This window comes from Prionailurus bengalensis, chromosome B4 (assembly GCF_016509475.1).
Source record: "Prionailurus bengalensis isolate Pbe53 chromosome B4, Fcat_Pben_1.1_paternal_pri, whole genome shotgun sequence".
In the NCBI taxonomy this organism is placed as follows: domain Eukaryota; kingdom Metazoa; phylum Chordata; class Mammalia; order Carnivora; family Felidae; genus Prionailurus; species Prionailurus bengalensis.
This window is the reverse complement of record NC_057358.1, coordinates 4,555,632-4,572,746: the sequence shown is the minus strand read 5'-3', so window position 1 is coordinate 4,572,746 and position 17,115 is coordinate 4,555,632.

Here is a 17,115-nt window from a genome sequence, read left to right as displayed (position 1 = left end):
TATCTAAGAGGAGGAATCAGCAGGTAGTAAGGACTAACGAGTTTCTCATGTAAGGGAGGGAAGAAGCAATGGTGGATGCTACCAGGAAGTTGCTGTTTGTCGTTGATTCTGAACCTCTCTTCCTCACCCAGTTAGCAAGGGCTTTGGAAGCAAACGTATCTGAACTCAAATTCCAGTTCTCTTATTTACTAGCTTGCCTGTGGCAAGTTATCCTCTCTAAGCTTCGGGTTTGTTCATCTGGAGAACAGAGAAAATGTCTATTTTTCAGGATTTCTGGGAAGGTTAAATAAGGTTGTATATATAAATGACTCATACATAGTGGGTACCCAGTAAACAGCATGCATTCTCTGTGCTCCCTCCTCCCCCTCCTCTGAGTAACCAAGAGGCATGGGACTTTCCCGGCGTTCCTCTGGTGCTCCTTCTCTGAGCTTAGTGGGAGAAAGGGGTGTTATCATTCCAGAGTCAACCATCCATAGGGTGTGGGGCAACCTTGCGGGGGCCTCCATGCATTGAGGTGCAGAGTATAACCCATTCAAAGCTTCACCTTAGAACTTTAGTTTAAAATTCTTGGGGCGCCTGGGTGGCGCAGTCGGTTGAGCGTCCGACTTCAGCCAGGTCACGATCTCGCGGTCCGTGAGTTCGAGCTCCGCATCGGGCTCTGGGCTGATGGCTCGGAGCCTGGAGCCTGTTTCCGATTCTGTGTCTCCCTCGCTCTCTGCCCCTCCCCCGTTCATGCTCTGTCTCTCTCTGTCCCAAAAATAAATAAACGTTGAAAAAAAAATATTTAAAATTCTTGTACTCTCCTCCCCCACCCCATCACCAGGAGCTAACAAGTCCTCGCAGTACTTTTATCTCTCTCTGTCATCTAGGTTCTGTGAAATAATCTCATGTTATTAGAATGTCCCTTATAGGATGTCTCTTCTGGTACAAAGGTCCTTATTTATACATTCTCAGAGGATCTATTCTTACCCATTCATATTTAACTAACTATATGCCGAAAGATTCCTTGCTCCCACCTTTTCATCTTCCCCCACCTTGAAGACTTTTTCTTTAGCTCATGTATCATTTGACTAGTTTTGTTTCTCACGTAGTTTTTTTTAGATGGGATCCAGAGGTGGTATTCTCTCAGTCTGAGTCTCTCACTAAGCAGCTTTCTTTTATCCTGATAGGAAACAGTAGTTTGGCTGCTCGGAGAGTACCTGGGTGACAGCCTCTTTCTCAAAAGTCTGTAGACGCTCTTACTGTCTACCTCAATGTGCCCACTCATCACTGGGGATCTTGTCAAGATGCAGATTCTAATGCAGTAGGACTGGAGTGGGCCTGAGCTTCTGCATTTCTAGGAAGCTCCCAGCTGATGTAACTGCTGCCAGTCAGCAGACTACAATTTCGGTAGCAATGTTCCAGCTTCCCGTGTAGCAGACAAGTCCGAGGCAAGTCGGATTCCCTTCTTTATGGGTAACTTGTTTTCTTCCCAGGAAGTTTGCAAATTTCCCTCTTGATCATTATAATTCAAGAACTTTGTTAGGATATGCTCATAAATGTGTCTTTTCTCATCAATGACAGGATTCAGTGAGCCCTTTATTTATTTATTTGTTAATTGTTTACTTATTTTTGAGAGACAGAGAGACAACATGAGTGGGGGAGGGCCAAAGAGAGAGGGGAGACACAGAATCCCGAGAAGGCTCCAGGCTCCGAGCTGTCAGCACAGGGCCCGACGCGGGACTTGAACTCATGAACCGCGAGATCATGACCTGAGCCAAAGTCGGACGCTTACCCAGCTGACCCACCCAGGCACCCCCAGTGAGACCTTTAAATTGCAGACTCAAATGTTTCTTCGACTCACAGACATTTTTCTCCCTACGATTGCAGTCAATACTCATTATTCATGGATTCTGTGTCTGTGAATTTTCCTAAATGCTACAATGTATAGCTCACCCCAAAATCAATACTTGCGGAGCTCTTGTGGTCGTTCACAGACAAGTTCATAGTGGCCAAAAACTGTCACCTGACGTGCATGTTTCCAACTGAGGTCGAACAAGGCTACGCTCTGCCTTCTTGATTCGGCTCTCACACGGTAGACTTTTGGCTTTTTTGTTGTTGTTAGTGTTGCTTTTTGTTGGTGATTTCTGTTTAAAATGATCGCCAGGCATAATGCTGAAGTGCTGTCTCATGTTCCTGAGTGTAAGAGCACTCTGGGCGGTTTTATAGAGGAAATACCTGTGTTAAAGTTTCATTTAGGCATGACCTGTGATGCTGTTGGTCATGAGTCCAAGGCTAGGGGTTCAACAATATATGTAAAATGAGGTTTCCTCAAACAGAATCACACACGAAACAGGGTTATATATTGATTAATTGAGGAGAACGATGTGACCAGAAGCTGGCAAGAAACTAACCATGTATTTCCTTCAGGAACAACGGTTCAGTATTTGCTTAATCTGCGGCCACTTTATCACACATAAATATCGCACATAATGAGAATCCATGGTATTTTTTTTTTTTAATTTGTGCTTTCTCTATTTCTGGGATATAATACCATTTGATCATGATGTTTTATTGTTTGACATATTGCTGGATTTGATTAGCTAGAATTCTGTCCAGGATTTTTGTATCCAGGCTCATGAGGGATATTATCTTGAAAAGGTTTTTGTTGGTGTTATATCTTTGTCTGGCTTTGTTATCAGGATAATAACTGGCTCATTAAACAAACATTGTTACCTACAAATTTAATTTCATTGATAAATATAAGACTGGTTACATTATCTGTCTCTTGTTGAGTGAGGTCAGAGTGGCTGATACAAGTTTTCCCAAAATATAATTTTCTCTTGAAAAGCTCAATTTTTGTCCTTGGCAACAAACATCGTTAGTTTTGAGAATTAGTTAGGCAGTGAGAAAATGCCTGCCACATGTCTATGTTTGAATAATCACAGTTTATCATTTGTTCTTTGAAGTAAAAATAATGCTCAGTGGGAAGATGACTTTTTCAGTGTGCAATTCAAACCCCTGTACAAGTGCTTTCCGTGGAAACAACCATTGCGCTGTGGGACGCAGCAGGGAGCGCTTCCCATTTTGTCACACGAAATACTAAAAAGATGCAAATGCTAGAGTTGACAGAGTTGAGACATAATCTATAATCTTATCGAGGACAATCTCAGATGAAGCTGGCAGTCCTGAGCTGTTATCCAGTGTCTAAAATACGCGTTATGTGTTTGTCTGGTCTTCTAGTTGCTTAAGGGCGAATGTGGTGCCTGTTATTCTCTCATAATAGGTTGTTTTTCCTCTTCATCAAAAATTAAGTCTCCTGGGTTTATCCAGCCAGGATAAATCCCTCGGATTTTGTTTTCCTGTACTTTGACATATTTCTTACACTTGGCCTCAACAGTGGATGACCATCTCGTTCTTTAATCCACATACTAGATTTTAAAATTCATGGGGCGCCAGGGTGGCTCAGTCGGCTGAGCGTCTGACTTTAGATTTCAGCTCAGGTCGTGACATCACAGTTGGTGAGTTCGAGCCCCGTGTTTGGCTCTGTGCCGACAGCACAAAGTCTGCTTGGTATTCTCTTTCCTTCTGCCTCTTCCTTACTCATTCTCTCTCGCTCTCTCTAGCTCTCTCTCTCTCTCAAAAAAAAAAAATTAAAAGGAATAAAATAAAATTCCAAACATGTTTTTGGGTAGAGGCCCTGGCCATCTTCTTGTGCTCCCCTTCGATATCCATAGGTACTCCATTACCTTTTACTGCAGGTGTCCATCTGTCTCCCCCATGTCTGCTTCATCGGGCACGTTCCACACATTTCCCCAGCTCCCCCTCTCCCTGGCTGCTGGGTTCCTCAGATGTGCTTGCCTTTTGTTCTGTCAGCTCATTGGACTTCACATCCTGTTGCTAGAAGCCACGTAAGAGCAGGAATACTGGCATCATTTCCCACTAGATCAGGATCTTTTCTATTGAGGTGTAATTGGCAAGTAAAATTGGATATATTTAAATTGGGTGATTTGATATGAATTGTGAAATAATCACCATGATCAAGCTAATTAATGTATCACCTCAATAGTTACTCTTTTTTTTGGTGGGGGTGAGAACACAGGATCTACCCTCTTAGCAAATTTTAGGATGAATGTATTCATCTTGTGCAATGGAACTTTGTGTCCTTTGACCAACATCTCCCTATACCCCAGCCCTAGCCCCTGGCAGTCACCAGTCTACTCTCTGCTTCTATGAGTTCAACGAGTTTAGATTCCACACATGAGTGAGATCATGCAGGGCTTGTTTTTGGCTTATTTCTCTTATCATACTGTCTTCTGGATTCATCCGTGTTGTCCCAAATGGCAGAATCACCTTCTTTTTTAAGGCTGGAGATCAGTGATAGATTTTTTTTCTGGACAGTACCATACATGTCTTAACCCTTTGGGAAAATGAAGACTTCTGGAGGATTGGGGTCAGAAGTAATAATTCCCTTTTTGTGTGTACGGAGGGAATGTGGCTCTGAGGCTCTGAGTACTGAAGCCCCTGCCTAGCATTCCTCAAGAGACCAGAGGCAGAAATCCACATGGACATCTATATTGTCACGGTGATTATCAACCATCTGATGAACACTCACCCAGCGCTAGGCATGGGGGAATGTTTTACATGTATGAAAGTTTCTTGTGAGGCTAAGTTGTCTGGCTATTAACACATATTTGCCCTGTAACATGGGTATCATGATTCTCCCCACATCTACGTGAAGACACTGGGTCTTTCCCTGAGATGAGACGGCAGGAAGTGGCGACATTGGCATTTGGATTCCGGGGCTTTGAAATCTTGACTGCATTTCTCTTGGACAAGAATGAGAGTGGTTTCCTTTCTCTGCTGCCCCTCAAAACTTTGCTCAGTGGGTGGCTTCCTCATTTAGAAAAATCCTTTATATTCTCTCAGTGTATTAGGTCAAGGGTACCACCTCCTCATGTCCCATACATTCTTCCCAGAACAATAGCCCAGCTATTATTATTATTTTTAATTACTTTCCTATTTAATGATTAAAGAGACTGGTGGGTTGGGTGATATTATCAGGTGATGGATTCTGTGCTCGCTTTTGCTCAACCTTCCCCACCCCTTGCCCTTTACGTTAGCTGATTCACAGGCTGTCTCTTTATTACCATGAAACCTGGGGGAAGAACAATCCTATTTCTGGTTTCCATTAGCATTTCTATTTTGAAGACCTTTTGAGTGATGGGTGTGGCATCTTAGGGATTCAGGGGTCCCTGCCAAAGGAGTTTCTGAGCATAGTGCTTAACCCTCAAACCACTTTTTAAAAAAGGTTGGAATGGAGCCTATGGGAGAAGGTCTGGAAAAGAAGCGATTTACATCAGGTACCCAGCTAGGCGCTCAGTGCAGGAGGAGGAGGTCTTTCTGGTACGGAGGGATCAAGCCAGGATGCACTCCAGAGCCCAGATCAGTAGCTCTTAACCAGGAATCATCCTTCTGACCATCTGGGGAACTCCTAGGCTCCACCTCTACAGAAAATTCTGAGGGGTCCTGGTATGTGTATTTTGAAAAAGCTCCCCTGGGGGTTCGGAGGGATACCCTTTGGGTAAGATGGCCCACCAGCCACAGGTGCCCAGAAAAAGCAGACCTTGGGGTCTATGGTCATTTACTGCTGATGTCAGAGGTCCAGAGTTTATTAAATAACTCCCATAAAGTGCTCAGCATCGTGCCTGGTGCTGACTGAATAGCAAAGTTTTGGTCAAAGTGACCCTCTCTTCTATAAGAGTAACATGCATTCATTTGCTTAAACACGAAAATGAAAATTTGGAAATTTAGCTTCAGTAGATTTGACCAATTGTCTCTTCAGTGTGGTTGTACCCAGTTTTACTTTTGCCAGCTGGGTATAAATGTACAAGTTCCACAGACTCAGTATCAAACATGAACTTTTTACCAGGCTGCTGTGTGTAAAGCAGTATTTCGTTTTGCCCCTAATTGGCATTTTCCTGATCACATGCAAAGTTGATCGACTTTTCCTATTTGATTGGACGTTTTTGTTTCCAGTTCTATGAATGGTTGGCTGATATCCTTTGCCCATTTTTTCCCATATTTTGTATAGTCCTTTTGTATTGATTAGGAATTCTGTATCTTTTATGGCTCTAAGTCCTTGCTAGATATTTGCAATATTTCTCCTGGTTTGTCCCTGTATTTTAAGTTTCTACTATAAAACGGGAGTTTTAAATTCTGATGTGGCCGAATGTGGCCAAATTCACCACCTCAGCTCTAGAGCATTTGAAATCCTAGGGCTGGTTCACATAGGGTCTCCAGAGCTCTCCTGACTCTCGTTGTGCACAGGGATTTTAGAATCTCCATCCGTCCTGAGGATCCTGTATCGCCAGCTTTTTCTTTCCCGTTTTCCGAGTTTAATCTCACACCTTTCCCCGAGTTTTCTGTCTTCGCTGGCTTTATCGCCCACTTTTCTCCTTTTCCTTCACTTTTTCTGGGGAGCTGGGTAGAAGCCTCCAGTGGGAGTCAGGATAGCCGAGTTGGAGCGTGGGTTCAGTCAGGAGCCAGCCGTGGGACCTTGGGCAAGCCATCCCTCCCCTGTGAGTTTCAGTTTGTTCCCCGTAAAAATGAGGGAGGGGAGGAGCCGACCCCCGACTTCCCTTCTCATTCCTGCTGTTCTCTCACACCAAGGCTTGCTCACCACGTGGCTTAGCTCTCCACACCGATGCATTTGTCCAAAGAAAGCAATCCTTCCTCCTTCCACACCCCCATCTTCACAGGCACCGCCCCCTCCCCCCATTCAGGCACGTGATAGCCGGACATGTCATAATCGTCTCGGACTGGACATTTTGAGACTGCTCTCCTCTGCAGAGCAAAGAAAGGAAGCATCAGGGCCCCCCCACCCCAGGCGGCTCACGGTTTGTGAGTTCGAGCCCCACATTGGGCTCTCCGCTGACAGTGCAGAGCCTGCTTCAGAGTCTCCCTCTCTCTCTCTGCCCCTCCCCTGCTTGTAGGCTATCTCTCTCAAAATAAATAAACTTACAAACCAAAAAAAAAAAAAAAAAGAAGAAGGAAGGAAGCCTTTGGTGGCTATCATTGGGAGATTTAGCTATTTAAACAGGTGAATCTCCTGGCTCCCTTTCACCGGGTCCTGCTTGAAGACACAGAGGTCCTGGGTGCCGTGCTCACTGGGGAGGATTAGCTGAAAACCGCTGCCCAGTGCCTACCACCTGCTGGCAACGAGGGTCCCGTCTTCAACCTTGAAAATGGCTAGATTGCATTTGCCAACTTGCCCAGCTCTGTTTGCTTTGCTAACTGTTAATGGCCACAGAGACTTAATGAGGCAATAGATGTTCTTCTGGGTAATTACACTCTCCGGTAAAGCATTAGACCAGGTTCACTGAGTTCTCATCCGCCTGGAGAGACAGGCTAGTGGGCAACCCTGCTCATTTGAATTTTCTAGGGACTTGGGGGAAAGCCTTCGAAGCGATGTGTGCCCTTCACCGTGTTTATTTTATTTTTTTAAATTTTTAATGTTTATTTATTTTTGAGAGAGAGAGAGAGAGCGAGCGAGCAGGGGAGGGGCAGAGAGAGAGGGAGACACAGAATCTGAAGCAGACTCCAGGTTCCCAGCTGTCAGCACAGAGCCTGATGTGGGGCTCGAACTCACAGACTGAACTGTGAGATCATGACCTGAGCCACCCAGGCACCCTTAGCCCAGCAATTTTTAGCAAAATGTTTCTTTTTCAAGTAAAAGACTTGACTGACCTCCCTTTGCACATCTGTAGACTTTTCCCTCCTTTGAAGATCACAGTACTCTTGCACAAAGCCTGGGTACCCAGGAATCAGACCTTCTTGCACAAGCCCCCACCCGCCCCCGGCCCCAGGGAACTTGAACTTCTCACACAACTGAGCTAATTCTACAATGGGCATCGAGTCTGCATGTCAGCAAGAAATGTCACAGACCACTGCACTCCCTTAACCGATTAAACCCCTTTCAAAATCTGAACCAGGCAGAAACCTGGGAGCTGTTGGCCTTTGGACAAGAGTCTGCCTTCTCCCCAGATTGCTGGCCTCTGGAATGAATCTCATATTCCTTTCCAATCAAAACTTGTCTCTTGAGTCTTGGCCTTTCAAGCAACAGGCAGCCGAACTTGGGTTTCAATGACACAACTGCTTTTTGGGTCAGCTTCTGCCTCAGCCCAGTCTTGCTTCCTCGATCCCTTACAGGTATATCTCCCCGGAACATTCACCCCAGAAATTGAGATAGTTCCGGTCTCAGTTTTTGCAGGGACATGGACACACATATTCTGTTGTCTCCCTGGGTGTACCATGACCTCTGAGGACAGAGCTCCCATGTCTGCACCTTCTCCATGAAGTGTCTAACACAGGGCACTCCTGAGGTACCTGTGGAAGGAAGGAAGGAAGGAAGGAAGGAAGGAAGGAAGGAAGGAAGGAAGGAAGGAAGAAGGAAGGAGGGAAGGAATGAAGGAAGGAGGGAGGGAAGGAAAGAAAGAAGGAAGGAAGGAAAGAGGGAGAGGAGAAGGAAGGAAGGAAGGAAGGGCCACCCAGGTGCTCTTTACACTTTCAACTTTAAAGAAACCCACAAAATTATACAACTTAAATTCTTACTGTATTTCTCGCTGCCACCTCATGTCAGGTTTTCATCCTATTCTATCTCCTCCATTCTTTACTTTCTAGGGCAAGAGTGAAGCCTGTGGGCTCTTATCATAGAAAGGTTTTTAAAGCCCGAAAATAAAGTGAATGTATAGGATTGCACAATCCAGTTGCCTTCATTTCTTATTATGCTGTAACAAATTACTACAAGGTTAGTGGCTTAAAAATAACCCAGTGACGTGGGTGCTCGTCCGTCACCCTCCCGTCTTCTCTTCTGCGTGACCTCCTATGTGCCATCAGGAGATCCTGGCAAAATACCCGGCATTTCAGTTTCCTTATCTGTGAAATACGCTAGCTGCGGGGAATTTGGGAAAGGTCTCTAGGTTTATTCAAACTCTTTGCATCTATGGTCACAACCCTGGGCTCGTGCGATGTCAAAGCCACACGCTAGAGGGAAGCATTGACTAAAATGTGCGGAGAAGCCCTTGGACTCTAGACCCTGTCTTCGAAGTTGAGTTTGCTTAGTCGCAGCAAATATTGGTGATGGAGATCATGGCAGAGTGAACACAGCTTATCAGGTCAGAGCAGTAGGGTTGTTTCACATCATCGTTGGTCTAGACGGGAGCACTCCTTAGCACTCCGCAGATGGGGGGGGGGGGCAGGTAATGGGTGGGAATCCACCGGCCCATCAACCCCACCCGGGAGGGCACTGAACTTCTCCACCATACTTCGGCCAGGACATAAACTCTTCCTATCCTGCCGTAAGTGGGGATGAGTAACATAATGGGAAGACTGTAAAAAAAAAAAAAAAAAAATCAGCTATTTAAAATAATTAATTGCTGGGGCACCTGGCTGGCTCAGTCGGGGGAACACGCGGCTGTTGATCTCAGGGTCATGAGTTCAAACCCCATGTTGGGTGTAGAGTTTACTTAACATACATACATACATACATGCCAATATTTCATCTTTGTTCACTTCAGGCTGAACTTTTTCAATTCGTTCAAACTCTCTTTTCCACATGAGCTTCTCGGTGAGTTCTGCCGGGGTTGTGGAAGTAGAACTTGCTAATAGCGGGTCTGACAATCTGAAATCTAGAGAAACATTTTGGGAAGAATTGACAGCTTAGCAATATTGAGCCTTCCAATCCATGAACACAGTATCTCTCTTCATTTATTTAGGTATTCTTAATCCCTCTCGTCAACATTCCATGTATTTTGGCATACAAATCTTGCACATATTTCTAAATTTCCCCTAAATATTTTGCTTCGTAATATAAGAGTAAAGGATACTGCTTAAAAAAAAAATCAATTTCTGTTTTTTTATTTTTAGTCTATAAAAATACCATCAATCTCTTAAATACTGACTTAGTATTCTGTGTCCTTCTAAACTCACATATTAGTTCTATTAGTATACAAAATGTTTTTGGAGTTTCCATCATTGAAAATCACGTTATCTGTGCATAGATGGCATTATCTGTTTCTTGTAGATAGCATACAGATTCTGCTTTTCATCCAGGCTAAATATCTCTGCCTTTTAAGTGGAGTGTTTAAACCATGTATATATAACGTAATTATCAATATACTTGGACTTAAATCCACCATCTTCCTCTTTGTTTTCTATTTGTTTCATCTGTTCTTTGTTCCTTTTTTCTCTTTTTCTGCTTTCTTTTGTATTGACGCATTAGTTATATTTAGCTTCATTATTATCTTATTAGCTTACCTTTAACCTTTTTTTTGCAGTTCTTCTGGAATGTAAAATATTACTCTTCTAGGGTCTATACTGAATTCCATGGGTTTTCAACAAAGATTCTCTACTCTGCTGATCAAAACTCAGACATGTCCTAGCTCTGTGTCATCTTGGAATTGTTTAACTAAGTGCTCCCATCTATATTTGTGTGGCTTTGTGGCATTTCACATCTCAGTATTTAGTCATACACTCAAGGGGACTCCTAGGCAGATTTTGGGGGCTCTTTTGCTCTATGGCTCCCTGTTTTCTGGTAACCACCGTGCAATATCTAGCTTCCCCAGCCTGCCTGGGCTTTGACTTCAGTCTGGTCCTTTCAACGAGACTGATATGCTCTGCTTGGGTTTCCCTGCCTGTGTTGTGGTCTGGACATTGTCTCCCCTTCAAGTATGACTTTCATTCCAAAGCACCACAAGACTTCAGGATATTTTACTCTGCTTCTCAGATGCTTCTGGCCCTGACCCCAAGCTTCAAACATGCCCTAGACCTCAGAAAATGTCTCTTGGGAAAAAAACCCTCCAGTACTTTGGTGTTTTTGGTTTTGTTTTTATTTTTGAGTTTGTAATCTGACATGCTAGGCCTGCACTATGCCAGATACTCTCTCTGCTAGTTTGTAAATCCCTGAGTAGAATTCCTTTGTCTGGGTCAAGCCTGACTTTGGCTCATCAAAACTGGGAAATTCCTGCAGGAAAGAAAACAGCTCATGATCATCCATGCATTGAAGAAGGGGAATTTTAGTTTGTCTCATTTCTGTTGTTTCCACAACTTTCCAGTACACTTAAAGTATACTTTTTATAATTTATCTGGGGTTTTCTCCTTGAAAATGTGCAGCGGTAATGCTGTCCTTCATAATAAACTCTGCCTGTCTTATTCTTTATTTCTATTAGCTCTTCATTGTTCTTTTTAAGGAACAGAATTTTATTTTTGTTCTATGGATTCATTCTCACCTTATCCCTCTGAAGAATAACTGTAGTCTTTGTTTTAAAAATTCCATTGTTGGGGGGCACCTGGGTGGCTCAGTCGGTTGAGTGTCTGACTTCGGCTCAGGTCATGATCTCACAGCTTGTGAGTTCGAGCTCTGTGTTGGGCTCTGTGCTGATGGCTCAGAGCCCGGAACCTGCCTCGGATTCTGTGTCTCACTCTCTCTCTGTACCCCTAACCCACTCGCATTCTGTCTCTGTCTCTCTCAAAAAACAAATAAACATTTGAAAAAACATTAAAAACTCCATTGTTGGCTAGTCTCTATGCTTTTTTGCCCCTAAGTTATTTGTCCTCTTTCTTCCTGTCTTTCATGCCATAGGATTTCCCCAAACGACTGGTAATCTGCTCTATAAGGGGTGGTGGGCGGAGCTTTGTCCCAGTATAAATTGGGGAACCTCAAAAGTAGTAACAGTAAGAATTTTCTCCAGGTCAGATCCCTTTTGCAGAGAAAGACCTTTTATCCTCCTGGGTGAGGTCACTTTTGGATAATTTAAACAATGAAATCTCCCACAGTGGGAAGGAGGGCGTAGCCTCCGGGAAGGCACTTGAGATCACGCATTTTATCTTATTATTATTTTCTAAATATTTACTTATTTTTGGGAGAGTGCAACTGGGGGAGGGGCAGAGAGAGGAGGACAGAGGATCTGCACTGGCAGGCTGATAGCAGCAAGCCCAAAGTGGGGCTCGAACTCATGAACCACGAGATCATGACCTGAGCTGAAGTCAGACGCTCAACCCACTGAGCCCCCCCGGGTGCCCCGAGACCATGCATTTTAAGCACTCTGCTCACTGCCTGTTCATTAGTTGGCACTCAACTCATTTTCCATGTCCTGGGTATACAGTGATACCAGGAAGACTATTTGGCCTACCGGCACAGAAATAGACTCTTACAAATAGGGTTTCTATGTGCTAATTGGGTTCTGCCAATTAGAAGCGCTCGCATGGGATTTGGAAGGCAGAAGCTATTGCCTTATGGTTTGGGGGTGTTTTCTGCTGGCAGTTAAGGTACTAGTGACGGCAGGCGGCAGCCTCTGGCTTCCGAGGTGGCCACAAGCAGTCATGGTGCAGAGGCTACATGCACGGGACCACCTGGCACCTGTTTCGTGCTGCGAAGACCAACTCGCTGATGGGTGGTGACCGCTCCGTTGTCCAGGGCACCATGGCGGCAGTGGGTTCATGACCACTGGAGATCACCGCTTTGGGGGTGTGTTCTTGAGTTACCGAGGCCACCTCCTGATGGCCTGCTTTCTGACTGGGGACTCTGGACACCGGGACTCTGGACACCTCTGTGGACCATCAGTTATGGGGCCATTCCTGGAGATCATGTGGAGATCCCACTTTCTGGCCCTGCCAGTGATTTTCTGAGCACCCAGTTCTTTCCATCATCTCTGCTCAAAATGCACTGGGCAGTTTGTGTTTCTGACACGGAACTTCTCTAGTATGGCATTTGAGCTCGCAGGTGAGGCAGGTCCTGAGGCTGCAGAGACACGGACACTCTCGGGTGTGCATGTGCTGTGGTGTCTGTCCCCGGATTCTCTTCCCTCTGCCTCGGGAAACATTGAAATCAGTCAGGTTTCCTTTCCAGCCTTTAAAATGAACAAAAGTCATATCCGGGGGCACCTGGGTGGCTCAGTCAGTTAAGCGTCCGACTTCGGCTCAGGTCATGATCTAGTGATCCATGAGTTCGAACCCCGCGTCGGGCTCTGCACTGACAGAGCTTGCTTTATACCACTCTCCACTGCTTACTTCCCAGAGGTACCCCCTTGATAAAGGTCAGTAGGCTTCTGTACCTTCACTGTGAGTTTACACAACATGGGACAGCCTGTGTGCATGTATGGACTCTACCCATACATACAAAGCCCATATTTTGGCATAGAGAGAGGCTGTGTAGACATATTACTCTGAATCTGCTGTTTTCACGTCAGCTACCACATTCTTTCCAGGGGTCCCCAGTACTGTTGGAACCATGATTTATTTAAACTGAATTTTATTGACAAGTACATATTCATTTTTTGGTTACTGTTTTTACACGCAATGCAGCAAAGAATATCTTTGCCTATCTCTGGACACATGTAGATATTTCTGTGAGATATGTTTTTAGAGGTGGAATTGCTCGATCCGAGGAAAAGAGCGTGTTAAACTTCAACTGATGTCAAATTGCCCTTGAAAGCATCGGTGACAACTTAGCCCTCCCAACAAAGGTCGGAGAGATCTTCGTAATGTACTCAGCCTCCACTTTTTATCCTAAATGTAGCTTATTTATATATACCTTCTGTTTTCCTTAATCAGATTTCCTAACTAAGTATTCTTTCAAAAACTTTAGCTCTAAGTTACCCGGGCAAGTCTGCGTTATTTTTGTCTCCGTTTCATTACTGTGCTTTAATCCCTGTTCATTCTTCTTTGTTGTCCTGGCTCTAAGTTTGTATTGTTGTCTTTTTGGTCCCTCCTTTTACTGTTAGTTTTCTTCTTGTGTTTGATTGTCTGGGACTTAGGATTTTTGCCCGTGGTTTTGTTTCGTTAAAGGAATTTGGCCCGCATGAGTTCTGTTTTACGACGTGTCTACTTTTACCCTCACGTGTGGCTGATCCGATCAGGCAGTGCCAGGGTACCCAACTTCATGTGTGCGGACAGGCCCCAGACTTCTCCAGCCCGGCCACCTCTCTCCAGGATGCCTCGCTACAGAGTGGCCAGCGCCTCGGGGACTCCCCCCAGCCTCATGAGGAAAGCCTGAGTCTGGCAAAGCGCTGAGTCTCCAAAGCCAGTAGGGTCTGGGCATGGGGGGGTGAATGGGGTTTTTCATGCTGTGGGCCTTGTTCTGGTCTTTGGTGCTGGTAGTCGTGCTTCAGATTGGTCTTTTCCTTCACATGCAAGTATGGGAGTAGAACAGAGTGGAATTAAAGGCCAGGAGCGAGACCTCCCAGCTCAGGTTCCTTGGAATCAACGCCTTCTCATATTTAGTCTTTATCAGAGCTCTGCTTTGGACAGCTGGGGACTCGCCCAGATGGATAGAGTTGTGTGTAATGACAAGAGAGCAAAAGGCAAGCTGAAGGCCAAACGCCAGCCCACAGCCTGCATCCACCCCCTCACCCCCTTAAGGTGGGAGATATATATAAACATTCCTCAGGCACTAGTAACTGCCTGAGAATGAAAGCAGGGGAAAAACAAGTGAAAACAAGTAGAACAAAAACTTCACTGTAGTTTGTAACTCTCTTAATGATTTACAAGAAAAACACAGTAATAGACCTCCAAGAACCTATAGACTCAAATTTCCTGGAGCCCTAACATCACCTTCGCCTCCAAAGGGTAGAAAACCCTCGATAATCAGTCACTCCTCACCATCACCATGCTGCAACTCCTGCCCATGGGTCCTGTCCCCGTGCTATAATGAAAACACCTTTTAAAAAAAATTAATGTTTATTTATTTTTGAGAGAGACAGAGACAGAATGCATGCAGGGGAGGGGCAGAGAGAGAGGGAGACACAGAATCTGAAACAGGACCCAGGCTCCGAGCTGTCAACACAGAGCCCGACGCAGGGCTCGAACTCACAAACCGAAGTCAGACGCTCAGCCGACTGAACCCCCCAGGCGCCTCTCTCTCCCTCTCTTTTTAAATTTGTTTCAATTTAGAGAGAGAGTGAGTGGGATAGAGGGGCAGAGAGAGAGAGAGAAAGAAAGAGAGAGAATATCAAGCAGGCTCCACACTCAGTGCAGAGCCCGATGAGGGGCTCCATCTCATGACCTTGGGATCATGACCTGAGCTGAAATCAAGAGTTGGATGTTCAACCTACTGAGCCACCCAGGCGGCCCCTACACCAAGACTCTATTTTTATATTTACCTCTTCACCCACTGCTCCCTTCTGCCTCCCTTTCTCGATCAGCCATCCTCCTACAGGATGGCTGACACCACTGAAGGTAGTCACATCCTGTGACCCATGATGATAGAACGCCCCGATGGAGCCCTGATGGCCCTGTGATGGGACCCTCAGGACAAGCCCACCTGCTTTCCTGCTCCAAAACTTTGCCAGAGCTTGCGGGATGTAAAGGCTGCTTCCTAAACCCTAATGCCTCCTCTGAGCCCTTGCAGGAAAGAGAAATTCTTGGCCCAGCACCATCCCCAGGACCAGTGCGGCCACCAAGAGAGGAGATGAGCAGTCAACCAGTGAATGCTAGCCATATCTGACAATGACCAGGGAGAAATTCCCGTGCTTTCTGTGGAGTCCCCAAATCACACACGGATCATCACAGAGCTTCACTCCCGCGGGTATGGAGACAGACAGCCGCTCCGCCATTCTTCCTTGGGAATGACCCAGCTCCCTGGGAGAGTGGCCACAAAGTCAACAAGTAACAAATTTATCAGGTGCACCTGTTAGCTGACTGGTTGTGTCTGTATTTGGTCTGGGCACACGGGCTGGTTGGTCTGTGACAGTCAGGCTCAAATCCTCTGACGTGAGGATTGTTCCAAGTGTATGGCTAATCCAGAGCCTAGGCGAGCGCAGAGGGACTGTCTCCTAAAACGCAGGACACAAGCCACCAGGTGGTTGGCTCAGATAGCTCAGGATCCCTCGGCAGGTGGGTACTGCAGAGGGACACTTTTGACCTGAGGCGGACCCCCCTGCACTCTTAGAGACAGGGGCCCAGTTCGCCCAAAGCACCTGTCGCGACTACCTGGGTAAACCGTGGATCGTTTAACAACTGTCTATCGCTTCAGTTACGCTGGCCTCCTTTGTGCGTCCAGTAAACAAGCTGTGTGGCCAGACTCAGAAACGGTTGCGCAAATGGGTCAGATGTTTGCCAACCCCGAAACCTCACCGGTATGTGCAAGTCCAGATCTTGAGCCGACGGTGCTGGCGGGTCCCCTCGATTGCCCAGGCAGACTTTACTCTTCCGGAGGCTGACCCGCGCGAAGAGCCGTTCGGGAAGGCTAACCCAGGAGACCGTGTGGCCCGGCCCAGACTCACCACGGAGATGCAGCGTCTCGCGCTCTTCCGTTCCCCTGGGACGCCACGTGCCTCTGAGCTCTGGCTTCACACAAAGCGCTGTCTCCCCGCCCCCGACACCCACACCTCCCCAGACCCTGCCGCCAAGACTGAGCTGCTGACGCGGCTGTTTGGTGGCCCGCTGGGGCTGCTCGCTCGGGGACGTCAGCACCGCCATGAGTCCCGCCTCTCCTGCTGTGACTCTGACATAACTCATGTCTACCTTGTTCAAGTGCAGTGATTACAAAGCTCTTAAAATCAAGGAGCCCAGGGCGCCTGGGTGGTTCAATCCATTAACCGCCGGACTCTTGATCTCGGCTCAGATCATGATCTCACGGCTGGTGAGTTCAAGCCCCATGCGGGGCTCTGCGCTGACAGCATGGAGCCTGCTTGGGATTCTCTCTCTCTCCCTCTCTCTGCCCCTCCCCTGCTCATGTTCTCTCTCTCTCAAACTAAATAAACTTAAAAAGGGGGGAGCGGATAATAGAATGGGGGGTGGGGTGGAGTCATCGATTCTACGGTACAACCTGATAGCCCTGTCTCCTGAGTGATCGGTAGGAGAGGGTGACGTTACCCCCGAGGATGAGCTTAACTGAGCCACCCAGGCGCTCCTGTGACCCCCTCTCTCACAGAGCAGCTGTCATTCACTGGCTTCCTCGTTACTCTAGGATTTCCTGTTTTCATTAGGGACACCCGCCCCACCCCACCCCACCCCCGCATCCTTCTGCTGGCTCCCCTTGCAAGCCTCATCCAGCCCAGGCACATGCCTTGGGAAGGGGCATTGCCTGTTCCAAAAAGGACGGACAACAGCTGGCAAAATGGCGACAGAGACCAAATG